At 45.3% G+C, this 10,614-nt stretch overlaps 1 long non-coding RNA gene across 1 annotated transcript in view; it reads left to right on the top strand.

The window, feature by feature from the left end:
- The first annotated feature begins 400 nt into the window (after positions 1–400).
- LOC105986295 overlaps positions 401–10,614 on the top strand; it is a 22,775-nt gene continuing 12,561 nt past the window's right edge. The window contains exon 1 of the long non-coding RNA XR_001175102.1: positions 401–651. This is a non-coding gene — a long non-coding RNA (uncharacterized LOC105986295). The remainder of the gene's footprint in view (positions 652–10,614) is intronic.

Here is a 10,614-nt window from a genome sequence, read left to right as displayed (position 1 = left end):
GTTCTACTTCTGTGCCACTAGGCACAGTTGCCCAGTGCAGACCTCTTGTGGTTTGAGTCATGTAGGGATCATGGCATTACTGTAGGGAGGGAGGAGGGATATGAGGGCAAAGGGGACTAAGCTTAAATTCTGTCCCACAGGAGGGGAAAACAATCTCAAATGCCCAAATGCCATTACTGAAGGCTGTGTTCTGTGCTAAGCAGGTGATCTCCAGAGACAGTGTCACTCAACGCTCCTCTCACGGTACAGACTGTCCCCTGGGTCTCATGGTTGCGTTTCCTGTTTCCACGACAAAATTTAGTTCAATGAGCATTTGTGAAGGGCTGGCCAGGTGCCAGGCTTTACGGCAGACATGTGGCAGCAGGTGGGAGGGGACTCAGATGCAGAGGACACTCAGGCCTAGACTCAGGAAGGTGCTCCTCTGATGAGAGACACAGATCCAGACACGACTACAACCAGTACCAAGGTCTGTGGAGTTCAGGCAAGGGTCTGAGGTTAATTCCAATAGATGGAAAAGAAGGAAAAGAATTCCAGCAGGCAAGAATTCCCATGGCCAAGATTAGAGTGCAAGAGTTTGAGAGAGCAGTTACCTTTGGCCCTTTGGACTCTCTCTGGGTGCTCACAAAGGTTCCTGGGCCCTGGGGCTCCTTGGTAAGTTCCACTTGTCTCCACTTCCAGAGGCAGGCTGAAGTCCCTTCTTTCACACCATGAAACATGTATGGCAGGTGTGTGAACCAGGAGCAATTCTTGCCTTTATTTAATCATACTTAATAGATAATCTATTTAGTTTGTGTGGCAAGCAGTGTTTACCTTTTTATTCTGCCCCTCCTCCTCTCCCAGCCACATCCACAGGCACACTACCCCTCCAGCGGCTTTTTTGTTTTCTTTTTCTTTTGGTCATGGGGCTCGAACTCAGGGCTTATGTGCTGTCCCTGTGCTCTTTTGTTCAAGGCTAATGCTCTACTACTTGGAGCCACAGAGCCACTTCTGGGTTTCTGGTGGTTAATTGGAGATAAGAGTCTTAAGGGCTTTCCTGCCGAAGATGGCAATTCTCAGATCTCAGCCACCTGAGTAGCTAACATTACAGGCATGAGTCATCAGCACCTGGCCCCTGTAGTGTTTTAAGTGCTTATAAGTCATTGCTTCTGGGCAGATCTGCTGCTTGGAAAGCTGGCACTTGGTCTTGGCCTAGGCTACTGGCATTATTTATCTTCCCCCCTCCCCAGGATTGCCTGTCTAGAAAGGAGGTGACCAAATCAGTTGTATTTGAGCACAGGGCTTTGAACACATGGGATTTAGGATGCACCTTTGAGGAGCTCATTGGTTAACAGGCCTTGCCTCTTTCAGCCATTAGGCTGGCAGCACTGACTTTTTTCAGGGCTGTCCTATTGTGTTGGTTGCTGCTGGTTCCGTGTGTGTGTGTGTGTGTGTGTGTGTGTGTGTGTGTGTGTGTGTGTGTGTGTTTAAAGTACAGTGGCTGTTTTGTAAAGAAGCTTTTGTTCAATGGGAAAAAGTGCTTCTACCTTCCAACAGGAAAAGCGTCAGAGACGGGAGGAAAAAGGCAGGACAGGAGTCTCCTCATGGAGCCCTCTGGTGGATCTTCACTGTAAGCACAAGTCCTGCAGCTTCCATGGGTGCTGAGCTCCCTCAGATTGCTCTTTCTAAAGAGATGGTCTCTCTCAGCTCAGGAAAATGACTTCTGACCATGACAGCACTCCAGATGGCTGCCCCATTAGTGGGCTTTCACAGTCCTGGAAGACGAACCTCTCTGTTCTTTCTGCCCAACCTCATCTCCAGTTCTATCTTACAGACCTTTCTGATTTACCTAGGCTTGTGCATATCTCCCCTCTGCTCAGGAAGCTGTGTCCAGAACCTCCTCAAGTCTGGCCCCTTCTCATTGTTTGTATTCAGCTCAAATGAGCCTTCTGCAGAGAGGCCTTCTGCCCTTGCTGCAAAAGAATATCTACCTCAAGATGTGTTGTAAGATTATCCCACTGTAGTCATTCCTTCTCATCTTCAGTCATCTAATCTCATTCATTCACGTCTTCCCTTCCTGTGTTGTCTGTGTGAAGTCCCAAAGAGCAAGGTCTTGTCTGTATCTTCAGCTGACTCTCACTGAATGCTCAGTAATCACATGTGGGAAAGTGAGTGAAACTGAAAACATAAAACATGAAAAGGCAGAAGCTGTAAGGTCTGGGCAATCTGAGGTTAGACTGTACTCATGGGCTGTTTCTTTCCAATTAGCAGTTCATGGAAGTGTTCTCTAACATAGCTAGTATCCATTTTTCTCTGGAATGATACTCTGTTTGCCAGTAATTTGGTTCTTTCCCACCATTGAGCCCTCCTTACTTTCTTTCTTAGCTTTCTTAGCTTTTCTTTCTTTTTCCCACACTCTTTAGCAGTTTCAATGGAGTTAGTTACCAGGGAAGCCAATTTCCCTCACGGAGGTGTTACAAGTTTTTAGGTATTTCCAAATATCCTATACAAAAGTATTAGACCATTAAGAGAAATTAAAACGTCATCAGTTCAAACTCTTCTGCTTAGCCTCTCTCCCCATCAAGTGCACTTGTGGGGCATCCTCATACTCCTTTGTAACTGTAACTTTGAAACTGCTGTTTCCTCTGTTCCTTGGGGAGGGGACTCTTAGATTCTAGGGGCACCAGCCCATTGTCAGCCCATTCCCTATGTCTGGGCCTAGGTTTGGTCAAATGTTCTCCTGCAGTGTGTGTGTGTGTGTGTGTGTGTGCGTGCGCACACACACACGCGCACACATACGTGCAAGTGTGTGCATGTGTCACACACACGTGCATGTGAATACACACATAAGTGTGCATGGTATGTATGTGGGGGGTTAATTTTCACACATTTAGAAAGGATGAGCTTGAAGAATGACTAGTTCAGTACAATCAGCAGTTTCTCCAAGTATTTTCGGAGTCATTTTCTTATAATCAGTCTAGCTACGAAGTGTCCCTCCCTCATTTTTTTTGTAAAGTAGTTCTGTTCATTTTGTTGTGCCAGTCCATTTTGGGCCATACCTGAAATGAATCCTTTTTCCAGAGTTCCATCACCCCAAACACATAAACACCACTCATTCAAGGTAGTTTGTAAAAGATTTTATAGTAGAGTTGGGAGGAGATTTCAACAATTCACAACTCCGTGTTGAAAACAGGCTTCTAGGCTCTGGTCTTCCATCCCTGAGCTTTTTCATTGGCTGCTGAATCACACATAGAGCCGCATTCTCACCCAGTTTGCTACTGCTTCTATCCGTCATCCTCTCTTATCATTCTTTTCTTCCTGAATTCTCATTTCTTTTTAGCTATGGAGAATAATTTAGCTTTTCCTGTCTCTCTTTCCACATTTTGCTATGAGCTATTTTGTGTGTGTGTATGATCTATTTTGTATATATATATATATATGAGCTATTTTATATACATACATACATATATAGGTTCTCAGCAGATCCAAAGAGAATTTTATTTATCAAGAAAGCAGTTGTGGTATAAGCAGAATTTCCTCCTCCTTTGCAAAGAATGTCCAATGGGATCTTGTATATCATTGAAAAGAGAAGTCCAAAGTTGGGTTTGGCTTTGCAGAGGGAGGCTCCTGATCTGCTTCCAGTTCTCTTCTGAGATTGTAAATAGCATAGGCTGGGGATGATAGCTATAATCAAGCCACTAAAGTTTTTTTTGAGAAGCTTTACCTTCATAGGTCAGCTGAGAGTACCTGAGGATTATTGCCCTTTTGTTAGGGAATGGGGAACTTTCCATTTTGAGTGAACTGGCTATTTACATCAGCTTCTCTCAGGTGAAATTAAGGAAAAGAAATAATCCCTGCACTGCGCGTGCGTGCGTGCGTGTGTTTGCTTTAAGGCTCGAACTCAGAGTCTAGGAGCAGTCCCTTAGCTTTCCTGCTCAATACTGGCACTCTACCACTTGAGGCCCAGTTCCACTTCTGGTTTTTTGGAAGTTAATTGGAGATAATAGTTTCTTGGACTTTCCCACCAAGCTGACTTTGAACCTTGATCCTTAAATCTGAGCCTCTTGAGTAGCTAGGATTTGCAGATGTAAGCCGCCGGCACCTACTCATCTTCTGCACCTTTTTTCCTGGCAATGGGAGAGGCATGTTGGGGACAGAAGAGTTTATAGGGGCTGGAATTGGTTTTGAATCAGATTGTACTATGGAGGGTTCCCAGGAAGTGAGAAGGAAGCTAGTTAGAGAATGTGCATGTGGAGGGGCCCTTCACTTGGCAGTGGAGAGACCCTACGCCCAGAGCAGTGAGATTAATGTGGCCAAGTTCACAGATCAGGACAGTGTAATTGTGGTCCATTGGGCATACAGTTGGTGAAGTAGGAGTCCTTTAATTTTCTCTCGCCTGGGGGAAGAGGCCTACCCAGGGGTGTCAGGCTGCTCTAGAAAACCCTGAGCACTTTGAATCAAGGAAAGATGAGTCACCTGCTCCTTCATTTTAGTCTTGAACTTTGAAAATTTGACTTGTGGCTCAGTGCTTGAGGTGGTGTGTGTAGTTGGCTGAGGGGGTGGAGTGACAGGGAGGATTTGGAAGGTGGTGATTAGATTCTCTGAGATATCCTGGGCTTGGAGAAGAGCTTGGGAAGAAGGCGGATTCCTTTGCAGGGGTGGAATAAAGAAATGTAAATGGGTCATTTTATGTCAGTTCTGGACCTCCTAGAGTGCAATAAAAATAGTATACAGTTGGGGTTTCCTTTGTCAGAAGGACCGCTCTGCATCCTGGGATCAGAGGGGAAATATTATGATGGAGGATTGTTTGTGGCAGAGTGTCTGTTGTGACCAATTTAACTCAGCTCACTAAGGATTTCTCATTGTGTCCGTCACAAGGTCAGATGAATTGTGGAGAGCCGAAGAAAGACTTTCTGGCATTACACTCCCCAAGACATTTTGTTTTGTACTTCTTGAACTTGGGGCCTCATGCTGTCACCCATAGCTAATGTTTGGCCATTTCAATCCAGGTTTTTTATGGTCAATTGGGATGGAATCCTGAAGACTTTTCCTGCCTAGGCTGGCTTTGAACCAGTCCTCCAGGTCTCAGCCTCTCAAGTAGCCAGTGTTCTAGCTGTGAGCCACTGATGCCCAGCAGTTTTGTACACTTTAATGGGTTTCATTATGACATTTTCATAAACATATATAACATACTTTAATTATATTTACTCCCCTGTTACCTTCACATTTTCCTTCTTCTGTTTCCGTGGGGTCTCTTCCTTTTCCTAAATAAGGACCTGACAATCTTATTAAGAAATCAAGCTGGGTGCTGTTGGCTCATGCCTGTGATCCTAGCTACTTAGGATGCTGAAATCTGAGGATCAAGGTTTGCAGGCAGGAAAGTCTGTGAGACTTATCTCCAATTAATCACCAAAAGCTACAAGTAGAGCTGTGACTCAAGTGGTAGAGCCCCAGCCTTGAGCAAAAAAGCTAAGGGACAGCATCCAGACCCTGAGTTCAAGCCCTAAAGCAAGCTCTCTCTCTGTCTCTCTCTGTCTCTGTCTCTCTCTCTTTCTCACACACACACACACACATACACACACACACACACCCCACAAGACCCACTTATATGGAATAGATGGGAAGTGAGATTGAATAGTTTTGATGTTCCAAGTCCTGATACTGGCAATGCATATTCTGGAAAGTTACTGAGAAGAGGTTGCATGGGGTTGGGGTGGGTGGGGGTGGGGTAGGCTGCAAGGAGGTAAAAGAGTGAAAGCTGCTTGTTGGGGTCCCTGTGTCTGCTTCCCCTGGTTTCCCCCGAGCAAGCCTTATATCCCTGGCATATGTTCCATGGTAGTCTCCTTGGTGATGACCAGCCTGTCAGCACAGTCCTTGTTAGACTAGCCAGGAGTTCCAGGAGCCTAGAATGGCACCAGATGCAAATGTAGGACTTGTTCTTTCTCTGAGAGGAACCATGGGGGCAAAGCAGGGCCTTTGGAAGCTTGCTGACCCATGGGTTAGGAAGATGCGTGTGTTTGAGCTGTTCCCTGGTGCTGTTTTGATGTCAGTTAATGCTTTCCTCCTAGCTTCTTAACAGCTTGATGTGTGGTGGTGCTGTGAATTCTTTCAGGTCTACCCTTTGACAGAAGGAATCTGGGGTATGCATATAGTAGGGTGGACACTTGGAGACAGAAAAATCTTTGTGGTCTGAAAATCCAGGGCTGAAGATCTGGGTCAGGGTGGTGGTAAAATGAATTGCAAGGAGGGGAAGGACTTGAGAAATTTGGAAGTGACTCAGGATGCTTTTAGATAGTACTTAACCCAGTGGGAGTTAACATTGTTGTTTTTAGTGGAAAAGAGTGTCTTTTGGTAACACCAGGATTTAAACTCAGAGTTTCATGCTAGCCAGGGTCAGACTGTATCACTTGAGCATGTCCCCAATCCTTTTTATTTTTTTAAGTTACTTTTTGACAGGGATATTACATTTTTGCCGGGGGCTGACCTGAGACCTTGATCCTCCTAACCTTTTCTTCCCAGTGGCTGGGATTGCAGGTATGAGCTTGGTTTATTGGTTGAAATGGAATCTTGCTATTTTGCCCAGGTTGGCTTTGAACCATGATCCTCCTGATGTTTACTCCACTAGTATTTAGGATTATAGGCATCCATTACCATGCTCAGAAGAGGCTTTTCTGGAAGATAAGTTTCTATAGGTTGGATCGTCAATGTTTCTCCAAAGGCTAATGTGTTAAGGGCTTGGTCCCAGCTTGACACTGAGGGGAGGTGGTAGAACTTTTAAAAGATAGGACCTAATGGGAGGTTTTAATATAATTTATTGCTGTGTGTGTGTGTGTGTAAGGAAGAGAGAGAAAGAGAGGGAGTAATCTTGGTCTCTCTCTCTTTTGTTCTTTGCTTTTTACCAAGCTATAACCCCCATATAAGCTGATAATCTTAGGTATTTGGTACAGTGATGGACAGTGGACTAACACAGTGGTGCTGGGGTATGACTGCCGGATATGTTAGGGGTGGCCAGGAATTCAGAATAAGTGGTTGTCTGGGCAAGGCTGGGGAGTTAGAAATAGGGCTGTGGAGTCAGATAGGATGGTTTTGACTGTAATGTGAACCAGCTGTGTGGCCTCAGGCATGTGACTCGAGTAGGGTGATCAACTCATCCAGTGTGCATGGGGCTCGCCCAGTTTCAGCATTAAAAATCCCATGTCTTGGGGAAATTCCCCAGCCCTAAGAAATGTGGGATGGCTTGCTTGGGACCATCCTGGTTTCAGAACTGCAATGCCTATGCCCTGGAACACATTCGGTAGTGTAAACCAGACAGATTTAGCAAATTTGGCCTTAGTTTTCTTATCTGAAGAGCAGAGATAATACTGGTACCTTCTTTGGAGTGTTATATGAATTAAATGAGATAATCTTGATAAAGTGCTCAGCACACAGATTGGCATGAAGAAGGCACAAAAGCAACATTTATTGTGTGTGTGTGAGAGAGTTGTGCAGGAGCAGCAGTGAACAGGTCAGATGCAGAGAAAGGTAGATAATCTTGCCTCATTGAGGGACATGGGTGGAGCCAATGCTTGGTCTGTAGAAGCTGTGCGTGGGAAGTCTACTTGTATTTATAAAAGTGGGCTTATCAAGACAATTAGTTATGTCAGCAAGGAAAATGCTAGCTCATTGCAGAGGGCAAGAAGCAGCACTTACATTTTAATCATAGTTAGGCTAACTGTAAGCAAATGTGTACTTTCACCAGAGGATTTCCAAGCCTCACCATAGGCATACATCTCTACTCTCTGGCTCCATTGCTACCATGATTATATGTGCTCAAGTGAAATAAGGCCACACTTATGTTTCTATTCGTTCATCTATTGGTTGAGTCAGTACTTTGATAGATAGTGACTGAGTAGTTTTCATATCTTGGGAGTTTGGCTAGGCTGTATGGAGGCTACAGAGAAATACAAGCAGTCTATATTTATGGAAAATTTACAACACAATGGCTTTATCATTAGGTCCATCTTACATTCAGACACGAACCACCCATTCTTCCTACCTTATTTATTCTTTCCCAGACACAAGAGTTGGGCTTTATGACAGCTATACTTATGATTTGATTCCACCTGACAAGTTCTAAAAGCCAGACGCAGAGAATCAAAATCTCAATCTTGAAAGGATGGGCTGACAAAGGTTAGACCAGGAAAGCAGAAGGAGAAGCAAAAGGGAGGGGAAGGAGAAGTCAGAGAGGAGGAAGGGGAGCAGAGAAATGGGAACAGGAGGAGGGGAGCAAAGAGGAGTACAGAAAAGAGAGAAATGGGGAGGGTGTTGAGCAGGGAGGAGCAGGGAAGAAGCAGTTTTGAATGTGTGGATTCTGAGGGGAGACATTAGAGACAGCAAGAGCTAACAGGGGACCCAAAAAGAAAGGCGGGAAGCAATAGACAGGAGGGAAATAGAAAAGAGAGCTTGAGGAGGGAGGAGAGGGTAAGGGAGGGCAGGAAGAGGCTCTGGGCCTCTGGTAAGCCACAGTGAGTCCTTAGTTGAACAGAAAGGTAGAAATTACATGCAAGGGACCTCCCCCCCCATTAACCACAGCTAAGAGGAAATGGGGTAAAGCTCAAAGCATGAAGAGGAGGATGGGGTCCAGCATTGCCTCTCTCCCAATTTTGCCTAGGGTTCCGCCTCCTACCCCATGTAGTATTGGCCTGTGACCCCTTCCTCAGACCAGAGGCATCCACAAAGAGCTGCTGTCCTGTGGTCAGCTGAGTGTATGTGTCTCTCCCCTCCCCAGGAGCGGGGAACCTCCCCTGAGCTTTGCAGCCCATTCTTCCTCAAACTGCTTCCTCTTCAGAGCTGCTCTGGTGCAACCTTGCCACCCTTCCTCTCCCTTTACCTGAGGAGGCAAAGCTGGTTGGGGAAAGCCCGAGTTGTCTCCTCGTTCTTTCAGATTTCTACCATTGTCGTTTTCCCTTTTATTCTCCTGTTTTATAACCTCCCAAGACTTCCATGAGTTAAGAGAACTCAGGATAAAGATGCTTCACCTACCCCAGAACTCATGTGAGTCAGTTCACTTAACCTTGGAGAGTGACCAAAGTGACAAGGACCTCCAGAGATCAACCTCGAAGGTTGAAAATTTCTCTAATGTGAGCCAGGCATTCAGATCATTGGATACTCCATTGGCATGCTTGGGTCAGGTCTGAGCAGCCCATGAATGGCTGTCATTGTGATGTCTATCTGGGGATCCCAGACTGCTTCATCTTTTGGTGTCTCCAATTCATTTTCTGCTGCTATAATGGGACACCGGAAACTGAACCATTTGTAAAGAAAAGAGGTTTATTTCCTCTCATGGTTTCTGCTAGCCCAAGTGTATCATGTCACTATCTGCTTGGTTCACCGTGGGAGGAAGGATAAATAGCCCATACAGAAGAGATCACGTGATGAGAATGGACGCAAGAGAGAGCCAAGGAAAGCAGAACTCGCTTTGTCACAGTGCACTCTCACTCTTGCAAGGAGCTACGTTCATTTGTACGTGAGGGTAGAGACTCCATGACCCTCAACCATCTTTGAAAGGCCCCTACACCTCTTGATACTGTCACATTGGCAATTAAATCTCAGCATGAGTTTTAATGGTGACAAATGACCACACTAAGTTGTAGTTTTAAGGGCTCAAACCACTGTAAACTTTCAGCTGAAAGGAAGCCATGCTATTTACTATCAATTTGGAGGCTTTGCATCATTAAACTCTTAGGGTACTTTTAGGTATTACCCAATGACTGGCATAGCTTATATTCTCAACAAACTTATGTAGATGGCATCTGCCTAGCAATCCCAGAGGACTGGAGCTAGCTTGGAAATGATTACATTAAGTGATGCTAGCATATCACATAATAGCTTGAGAGCACTTTCCCCATGCAGTAGCTCCCTGAAGCTTGGAACAATTCTGCCAGATGGGTTTGATTATCCCCAATTTGTTGATGAGGAAACAGGGGTTCAAAGAGGTGGACTGACTGGCTTAGTGTTAGAGCCCTTGGCAGACCTAGATTTCCTGATTTAAATTGAATGCTTTTTTGCAAACCTGTTGCCTGCCAATGACTCCAAGATAAAGGCAATTATCTAGTATGGATTGCACTCTTACTGGTCACCAGGCACTATGCTAAGTGCTTTAAGGTACACTGTCTCACATATTTCTCCCAGCAGGCATGTGAGTGGTGGCTCACTGTCACATGAAGAGGGAGTAGAGACCTAACCACAGTTAGTCTGGTTTCCGAGCTGATGGTCTTAACCCCTAGCCGCTGATATAACAGGCCAGAGGTAAAGCATCCAGTTCTATGTGGACCCTTGTTTTTAACTGTCCACTCATTTTCTTTGTCTCTTGCTTAAAAAGATTCTATTCCCTGAGAAACCAAAGTTCCTTTTAACCACATCTTGGTAGACAAACAACGGAACAGTTGTCAGTTCTCCTGTGTCAGGCAAGAGAGATAAACAGGAGGATTTGGAGGTAAGAGAGGATAACAACATGATGCTAAAAAGGAGAAGGAGGGAATTTCCCATTGCAGCATGACCACATGCCAGGGTTGAAGGGCATCTGCAGCGGACAAAGCTATCATGTCCTCCCAGATGCATGAGTTGGTTTAGACCTCCTCTTCCTCCCCCTCCTCCTCC

The sequence above is a fragment of the Dipodomys ordii genome, unplaced genomic scaffold, assembly GCF_000151885.1.
Source record: "Dipodomys ordii isolate 6190 unplaced genomic scaffold, Dord_2.0 Scaffold34, whole genome shotgun sequence".
In the NCBI taxonomy this organism is placed as follows: domain Eukaryota; kingdom Metazoa; phylum Chordata; class Mammalia; order Rodentia; family Heteromyidae; genus Dipodomys; species Dipodomys ordii.
Note: the sequence above shows the minus strand (reverse complement) of the source record. Positions and strands in the feature narration are given on the sequence as shown.